Below are 10231 nucleotides of genomic sequence, written 5' to 3'. Positions count from 1 at the left end.
TAACCCGGGCGGATTGCGCACGCTGAGCCGTCTCGACGAGGTCGGTGCAGATGTCCGGCTCAGGGCCCGGTTCACCGATCTTGCCAATGAAAACATGAATTCTACCAAAGGGGACCCGGTACCCGTACTCAATTGAGCCGGCCTCGGGGCCCCAGCCTGCGTTGTCGATGTAGAGCTTGCCGCGACGACTCTTGGTCATCCGGCCTACAACGTAGCCCTCGAGTCCTTCAAGGCGGCCCTCCAAGAACTAGAAACCATCGTGCGATAGCCCCACGGTGGGCGCCAACTGTCGTGGTTTTGTCACGGCAGATGTCCTAGAGAAAGGACTTAGTCGTGGAGCCATCGCGACGGGTTAGCTTGAAGGGGTTAAAGCGGACACAAGGACGCAAAAGAGTTTATACTAGTTCGGCCCCTTCGATGAAGGTAAAAGCCTACGTCTAGTTGTGATGGAATTGATGGGGTTTTGATGACTAGGGAGCAAACAAGCTTCGCCTATGTCTCGAGTTGTTGTCTGTTGTCCTTGAACCGCCGCCGGGTCGTCCCCTTATATACATGGGTGACGCCCGTCGGTTTACAGAGTCCCAACACCGGCTCATAGATGTGTCCGGTTTGGTCTCTACTTATTCCTAACTTACAATACAAGTTACATATTGACGCCGGTTTACGGCTACAGGCTCTCAACCAATTATGGGTCTTGAGCCCTCATCTACCTTCATGGGCTTTAACATACTTAACTACTGATGAAGTTAACCTGGCCCAAATAGGCCGGTTTACGCCCAGTACTAATATCCCCAATAGGAAGCGTTATGACAACGCGGTTGATGTAGTTGTACGTCTTTACGGCCCGACCGATCAAGCACCGAAACTACGGCACCTCCGAGTTTTAGCACACGTTCAGCTCGATGACGATTCCCGGACTCCGATCTAGCAAAGTGTTGGGGAAGAGTTCCGTCAGCACGACGGCGTGGTGACGATCTTGATGTTCTACCGTCGCAGGGCTTCGCCTAAGCACCACTACAATATTATCGAGGAGTATGGTGGAAGGGGGCACCGCACACGGCTAAGAAAACGATCACGAGGATCAACTTGTGTGTCTAGAGGTGCCCCCTGCCCCCGTATATAAAGGAGCAAGGGGGGAGGCCGGCCGGCCCTTGGGCGTGGCAAGGAGGAGGAGTCCTCCTCCTAGTAGGAGTAGGACTCCCCTCTTTCCTACTCCTACTAGGAGGGGGAAAGGAAGGGGGAGAGGGAGAAGGAAAGGGGGGCGCCGCCCCCCCTCTCCTAGTCCAATTCGGACCAGAGGGGGAGGGGGCGCGCGGCCCACCCTGGCCGCCCCTCTCTCTCTCCACTAGGGCCCATAAGGCCCATTACTTCTCCCGGGGGGTTCCGGTAACCCTCCGGCTCTCTGGTTTTCTCCGAAATCACCCGGAACACTTCCGGTGTCCGAATATAGCCATCCAATATATCAATATTTATGTCTCGACCATTTCGAGACTCCTCGTCATGTCCGTGATCATATCCGGGACTGCGAACAAACTTCAGTACATCAAAATATATAAACTCATAATGAAATTGTCATCGTAACGTTAAGCGTGCGAACCCTACGGGTTCGAGAACAATGTAGACATGACCGTGACATGTCTCCGATCAATAACCAATAGCGGAACCTAGATGCTCATATTGGCTCCCACATATTCTACGAAGATCTTTATCGGTTAGACCGCATAACAACATATTTTGTTCCCTTTGTCATCGGTATGTTACTTGCCCGAGATTCGATCGTCGGTATCTCAATACCTAGTTCAATCTCGTTACCGGCAAGTCTCTTTACTCGTTTCGTAATACATCACCTCGCAACTAACTCATTAGTTGCAATGCTTGCAAGGCTTATGTGATGTGCATTACCGAGAGGGCCCAGAGATACCTCTCCGACAATCGGAGTGACAAATCCTAATCTCGAAATACGCCAACCCAACATGTACCTTTGGAGACACCTGTAGAGCTCCTTTATAATCACCCAGTTACGTTGTGACATTTGGTAGCACACAAAGTGTTCCTCCGGCAAACGACAGTTGCATAATCTCATAGTCATAGGAACATGTATAAGTCATGAAGAAAGCAATAGCAACATACTAAACGATTGGGTGCTAAGCTAATGTAATGGGTCATGTCAATCACATCATTCTCCTAATGATGTCAATCACATCAAATGACAACACATGTCTATGGTTAGGAAACATAACCATCTTCGATTAACGAGCTAGTCAAGTAGAGGCACACTAGTGACGTTTAGTTTGTCTATGTATTCACACAAATATTATGTTTCTGGATAATACAATTCTAGCATGAATAATAAATTTTTATCATGATATAAGGAAATAAATAATAACTTTATTATTGCCTCTAGGGCATATTTCCTTCAGATACAACTTTCAGAATTCCACAGCAATGGCACACCCAAAAAATAAGTGATGGCAAGACTCTAACTTTGAGCAGAATACACAGGTTGCATCAGGTATATCCTGTCTTTTGCCCAGGTTATCTCTAGTGAGAAGCTTACTATTAGCTAGGAGCCACAAAAATATTTGAATCCTAGGTGGGATCTCAACAGCCGAAACAACAGGGGTACTAACTGCCAACAATCCCCTGAAGTTAACAAATTTGTAAAAGGATTTAATTGTATAAACTCCTTTGGAATTCATATTCCAAACTACGGAGTCACCCACATCAGTGTACATTATAGATTTAGCAATCTCCAAGAGCTTAAACCAAAGATTCATAAACTCCTGGTCAAAGCATCTTCTAAAAGTAATTTTTAGATTGCTACCATCCCAAGCTTTATCAACAGTTATATTATGCTCATTAGCTAAATTATACAAATCCCAATATTGAGTAGCCAAGGTAGCATTACCAAACCAATGATTCTCCCAGAATCTAGCTCTCTTGACATTACCTATGTTCCAGGAGAAACCACGTTTAGCAGCTTGAGCTGCCCAGAGCACTCCTTTCTAGAAAAGTGAAGCCCCAGCAGCAGAGCAAGCAAAAATGTTATTATTCTGGAGGCCATACTTGGAATTAATAATGTTCTTCCAAATTTTAGCCTCAGACTTATAGTATCTACTCACCAAGAGGCCAGCAGGCACAAGTTCATATCCCCAATGTCAGTAATACCAAGCCCCCCAAATTCTTTCCTCATAGTAAGGGGACCCCAAGCTAACAAATGGTATTTGTGATGACCCTCATACTCATCCTAAAAACAGTGAGCCAGCTGAGAATTTACAAGCTTAATACCCACTTAGGGAATTTAATGTACCCCATAAGGTAGGTAGGGATACTAGCTAAACAGGCTTGAACTAGGATCCTCCTCTTCCCCTCGAGCCATTGCAGAGTTTGGGCTACCTTCCTCTTCCTCGACCCATCCCCAACGCCGGCAGGGAGTGAACTTGTCCTCGCGAGGATACGTGCAGTGTTCCGTGCACAATGAAAAGATATCGTTTGACCATCCATGAAGTAATGCATGCTTGCTTAAACTAATATTATTTCCATTCCAAAATAAGTGGCGCATTTTAGAACGGAGGAAGTAATAACCTGAATGAAAAGATATCGTTTGACCATCCACGAAGTAATGCATGCTTGCTTAAACTAATATTACCTCCATTCCAAAATAAGTGGAGCATTGTAGAATGGAGGAAGTAATAACGTGTGTTCTACCCGGTCATTGTTTCTTTACTGGTCAAACTTGTCTGCACCGCTATTTACAAGAATTTGACACATGGGTGACGCGTGGTAGCAAAAAATGTACGTGTGTGATTTTGATGATGATAACTTTTTTTCTCTTCTTCTCGTGTGTCCAGTTCTCTTGGGAACTCTTTGCAGCCCATCGCTTCGCCGCCGCACAAGGGTATTTTTTTGGAAGCAGAGGTTAAAGACCCCTGGCCTCTGCATCAATCAACATCTCTACTATTAAAGAAGAATTGAACGTCGTGATAGTTTGACCTCCGTCGTACTACCCCGCGCTAAAAAAGATCGAAGGGATCCTACGCAAGGTGAAACAACGAAAGAATCGAAACAACCACCTGCTTCCCACAACTCCCACGTCTCATCTCCCGCAAGATCGCAACCCCCTCCTCCCCCATTTCCTCTCTGCCGAGTAAAATCCTTGCCGCCCCGCCCTGCCCCCACACCCCTTCTTCGTCGATGGCATGGTGCCTTGCCTTGCTGCCGTAGTTAGGGTCGCCGCTGTAGGACGAACCGCAGCCCGCTGTGGTGTCGTCTCCCCTCCACCCTATCCATCTCCTCCACCCCTGACCGTATGCTAGGGTTCATCTCCCCACCTGCGCAGCTTGGCGTCGCAGACGCACCCCCATCAGCCGCCACTCGGCGCACCAGCAGGCGCAAGCGCCGCCCCCGTCTCAGATGCAGGGCACGTCGCCGCCGCAGTTGGCCACCCGCCTCTCCAGGGTGCGAACTATGGCAGTCCGGCTACCCGACGCAAACACACGCTGGGGCCAGCAAGGTCAGCACGCTCTGGATCGGGAACTTATAGTTTTGGATGGACAAGATCACAAGAACTACATCTACAATTGCTTCCCGAGCACCGTCAAGGTATTTGCCTCTCGTCCTATCCTCTGTACGACTGCACCCTTCCTTACCAACGTTCCGGTGCTTGATTTCCTGTAAGCGTCCTGTGATAGCTTACGGCAATGAAGCGATGGAGGCATCGTCCCATTGCCTGATGAAGAAGAGGGGGGAAAGGAAGATGGTGACGAGCCGGAGGAGAGTGGATGTGGGCACTATTATTTCCTCTGTTGAGTTTTTTTACTGATTTTTTTTGTTTAGACGACAATAAATCAATTTTAGACTACAAATCAAAAGGAGGAGGCAGGCAGGGGGAGGTAGTGGAGGATAATTCTTCTATGGAAGCAGTCATATATGAAAGCCATGGTAAGACCGTTAGAGAGGTTCGTTTCAATTTGTTTAGCTAATTATCAGCGACTCTTGTTTGTTGTTCCAGTCTTGTGATCCAAGTGGTTAACAATGTATTACGTAGTGATAGAAATGCCATGTACCTTTGGTGTGTATGGGAATCACATACTATGTTCGACACAAACTTAAATGGCTTGTTTGCTTCTTGTTGTCATACACAGTAAAAAATGGGAAGTCACATCTCTTACGAGTTAGGAAGCTCGACACACATCAAGAAATTATAAGGCGAAGAAGGTGGTCAGATGCCGATCGAGACAAATGGTTGAGAACTTGAGATGTTCACCTGCCATGACGAACTACTAGGTTGTGCTCGGTTCGTAATATAACGGATTTTGCGTGCTAATTAGCACTTTGCCTAAATGTCTTTGGTGGTTATGTCTATGGGTTTGTGAGACAAACATCAGGCAAATATTGATACATGATAGTGGTGGAGTTTATTATTCTTCTGAACCATTAAAATATACACTGCATGCTCTACAAACCATAGGCCTTTTTTTCTATACTAGCATTTCTGTACAATTACTGGTGATACTGTAAGAGATGCTTCTGTGAAGGGGCAAAAGAGAAGGTGGGTCTAAAAGTAAAGAACAAAGATAAGGTGCCCTCAAAAGGAAGAAGCTGGAACCTCAAGCTTATCACTGAATGAATCTACAGAGACTAAGATTAAGAAGGAAGACCCTAAGGTGGCCGGCTCTTAGAGCATTACTGACAAATAAGCGGAGTTAAAGAATGTTAATTAAGAGTTTCAGTTATTGGGCAGAAAATAGTTGTATCAGATCAAGAGCACTCTGTGAAGGTATGCTATCTACTTTTATTGTTTCAGTTCCAATTTGTTTGTTATAACTTGCTTCGTTTACAAAAGTGCCGGCGCATTGCCAAGTTAGTGGTGACTGATATATTGTTACACTTTTGTAAGCGCGCCGGAAAGGTTATGTTGTCGCATCTCTCAACTGAAGCCTAAACAAAGGAGGCAATTGTTTACCAGAAGCGATGAGCCTGAGTACTTTAGTTTATTATACACAAAAGTGTGAGGATCTCTGAAATCTTATTTTACTTATTGTGTATATTAGTTCTTGCCCAATCTCCAATGCCATGATTGGCACTATTTAAAAATAATTTATATTGCTTTTGGAAATTATATTTATGTTTACACAGAATTTTAACTATGTCATGTTGTTCTTTTAACGGGCTGAGTAAATATTGTGTAAACTTTCATTTGCAGCGTGAACTTCCTGTGGCTTGTAGTGCAGGTGACTTATGCTCAGGTGATTGCTCGATGGCTGAGTGCTGGATGAAGAAGTTGCTGCTTTTGAGAAGTCGCTTGGACTCAAGGCTAACTGGTGGACTTCTATGTTATCACTCACTGATACAATCAGTCTGGTGTTCAACATGCCGACTACATGCTGTCAACCCCAACTCAAACTCACGCGAGGTCTGCCACTCTCGCCCTAACTCGAAATCACGCAATATAGAAGACAATGAACAAGAGACTCGCAACTTGGCTTATATTTCACTAACTGAAGAACATCCTAACTGACTAAACTGAACTTTAACAGCAACAGCTACGACTGATGAAACTGGAATTTTCGGAAACTTTGATAGCAGGTGTTAACTGAATTTTTCAGAAATTTTGACAGCAGCCGAAGAGGGGTGCCTACGACATAGACCAGTACATGCATCAAGGAGATTGTTGCTATTCCTGCGATTCTTGTCCAGGTAGGGAGGGTCAGTGTAGTTGTGTAGGTAGTTGAGCCCGCCTTCCACGACCAGCGCGACGTGCACCTCGCCACTCTTGACGTGCAGCTAGCCAGCTACTCGCTGAGCGCGACATTATCTGTGAACTCGAACACCACGTCGTTGGGCACACCCTTCACGGTCATCATGTTCATGATCGGCGGGTACGCCGCAAACTCGATCCAGTTCATGCCACAGTGGATGGATGGTCAAGTGCAAGGGATGTCCAAGCATGACGCCTGTGGACATGGACGGTGACACAAAGGTGTTGTGCTTCCTGCACGTCACGGTGGGTCTCCGCCTCGACAAGGAGAATCGTCCACGAGCTCGTGCTAGGGGAGCAGCTCATGGCCCGAGGGAGGGGGGTGGAGGGTGCCGGCGCCGATGGCAGTTCTCGGTCCGCTCGGTCGGACCGGCCGAAATCCCGACCGGTGGTGTCTTCGGGCTAAATTATACAAACCCGAGCGGCCGAATATACCAGCAGGCTGAGATCGTGCGGTCCGGTCCTTAGCAGGCCACCCTGACTCATGGGGGCAGTCGGACCCGGTGTGTGTGTACTCGTCCACTGCTATAAGTACTCCTTTAATAAGGTTTCAAATGCCAAAGCAGTTATCCATTGGTCGGTTTCTTTTCTATTTGAGGCTTTGAGAAACCTGATAGTGAGTTTCGCTTTTGGTGGTTTTACGTTATATTTGAATATCTGATAGCTCAGTGTTATAATGGTATCAAATATTATAAGTACTAACTTCATTGATAGGTGTACATATCGGGGATGTATCTGGTGCACCTGGGCCATTTGTGCTACCGGTGCACCGGTCGCCCGTTACACATTAAAAAATATTCCAAAAAAATCCAAAAACAATTTAGCGTATTGACACAACATCAATGTACGTTGTCACAAAAATTTAAATCAATATTCGAAACATTGCTTCAGATGCAAAAAATAACAAATTTGACACTGAATAGTACATAACACAAGTTGGGCTTCAGTTTTGGCCCATTAGCACATTGACGTCAAATTTGTTATTTTTGTATCTTGAGCATTGTTTTGAATTTTGATTCAAATTTTTGTGACAACATACATTGATGTTGTGTCGATAAACTAATTTTTTTCTAGATTTCTTTGAACATTTTTTAATGTGCAACGGGGTTTGGTGCATCGGTAGCACCAATTCCCTTGGTGCACCGGATATGTTCCCAAAAGCTGAGAAAGTTCCTGAGGAACGATGGATCATGGAAGATGGCACACCTTGGCTTGGGAAATATACTAGGGACCATCCTGGAATGATTCAGGCCAGGCTGAAGCAAAGGTTACTTGATTAAAATCTACATATGCCAGCAAACTGGTTAATACACTAACCATTTTCTAGCTCAGAGTTTCTCGTCCTGTTCATTTTTTCTTTGGTCACAACGGAGGCCTTGATAGTGACAACAATGAAGCTTCCTGGATAATGTCCAACACCACATAAAAGTTGATGCCATGAATGCATTTTTTGAGTAGTTAGATGTCACTGGAATCAGATGTTGGCTTATATACTTTGATTAACTAGATGTAATTGAAGTTTAATGCTTTATGCAGGTTCATGCATCAACTATTCTTACTAATGGGCAGTACTTGCTGATGCTTGATTGTGAATTTGTGATCACTACATCAACTGTAGCAATGCTCTATTTTATTTGCATGCATTTAGATGATTTAGACAGTACATGATTTGAAAGGAAAAGATGGTGGGTCAGCTCAAACCTTGTGGGACAAATCCTACTGGTAGTGTTGTGTGAAGATGGCCAAGGTTCTATTTTGGAGCTATATGTCCGCCAAGATTGTCGAAGATCTGAGCCAAGATGTGCAGGCTGATCACCGCTCACCAGGTGGTGATGTGATGTTGTGTTCCTCCTCACGCACCGTACTAGGTTGATGTTATCAAAGATTAATATGTTTGTCTCTCAAAATGCCTAGCCTATTGTAGCGCATGGGTCAATGCCTGCATTCGCCAGCACAGTTTCCTATGTTGCCTCAGCTTCATTCTATCACCGTGTTCCTCTCGATGAGCTCATCATTCAACTCGCTATTGAATCACAGTTCCTCCCGATGAACTCATCATGCAACTCGCTATTGAATCACACGAGTGAAAGGATCGATATGGTTGACTAGAGGGGGGGGGGGTGAATAGGCAACTACCAATTTTTAGCTTTTCTTTACCAAATTAAACTTTGCATCAAAGTAGGTTGTTTAGATGTGCAACTAGGTGAGCAACCTATATGATGCAATAACAACAAGCATACAAGCAAGCAAGGGTAGAAACACTAAAGAGCTTGCACAAGTAAAGGTAAGAGATAACCAAGAGTGGACCCGGTGAAGACGAGGATGTGTTACCGAAGTTCCTTCCTTTTGAGGGGAAGTACGTCTCCGTTGGAGCGGTGTGGAGGCACAATGCTCCCCAAGAAGCCACTAGGGCCACCGTATTCTCCTCACGCCCTCACACAATGCGAGATGCTGTGATTCCACTATTGGTGCCCTTGAAGGCGGCGACCGAACCTTTACAAACAAGGTTGGGGCAATCTCCACAACTTAATCGGAGGCTCCCGACAAGACCACGAAGCTTCACCACAATGGAATATGGCTCCAAGGTGACCTCAACCGTCTAGGGTGCTCAAACACCCAAGAGTAATAAGATCCGCTAGGGATGAGTGGGGGAATCGGAAATCCCTTGATGGAAGTGTAGATCGGGGCCTTCTCAACCACTCCCGAGCAAATCAACAAGTTTGATTGGCTAGAGAGATAGATCGGGCGAAAATGAAGCTTGGAGTATTTAATGGAGCTTGAGCAATAAATGGAGCTTGGAGGAGGAAGAGGTAGGTGAGAAGGAAGAAGGGGACTCCCTTTTATAGTGGGGACAACAATCCTGTTGCCCCCCACCAACCAGCCCCGCACAGGGCGGTACTACCGCTGAGAGGGGGCGGTACTACCGCCAGGACAGTGGTACTGCCGCCCCAGCCAGCGGTACTGCCGCGCTGAGGAGACTAGTAGGGAACAGATCCAATTCTGCGGTACTACCGCGGTGGTAGGGCGGTACTACCGCTCCAGGAACGGTACTACCACCACTACAACCGTGACTAGTGCCGCAAAACCCGACACGAGAAAAAGACCTCTCGAATCGAGGCGGTAGGAGCCAGACTGCCCAACGGTACTACGGAAGTGGGGGCAAGGGCGGTAGTACCGCTGTGGAGCGGTACTGCTGCTTGTGACCCTTCGGCCGTAGTACCGCAGGCAGTGCGGTAGTACCGCTGGGGTGAGAGGGAGAGGGAGAAGAGATCTCTCAAAGAAGCTGAGGACCAGGCGGAGGTGCCAGGCCCCCAGCGGTACTACTGCTGTGGAGCCACGGCGGTACTGCCGCTGCGGAGCGGTACTGCCGCTTGTGGCTTCTCAGCGGTACTACCGCTGGGTGCACGGTACTGCCGCTTAGACCCAGACAGGACAAGGAAGAGCGGAGATATCTCTTCAATGGACAGGAAA

This window comes from Triticum urartu, chromosome 4, assembly GCF_003073215.2.
Source record: "Triticum urartu cultivar G1812 chromosome 4, Tu2.1, whole genome shotgun sequence".
NCBI classification, from domain to species: Eukaryota; Viridiplantae; Streptophyta; class Magnoliopsida; order Poales; family Poaceae; genus Triticum; species Triticum urartu.
This window is presented reverse-complemented; position numbering follows the sequence as displayed.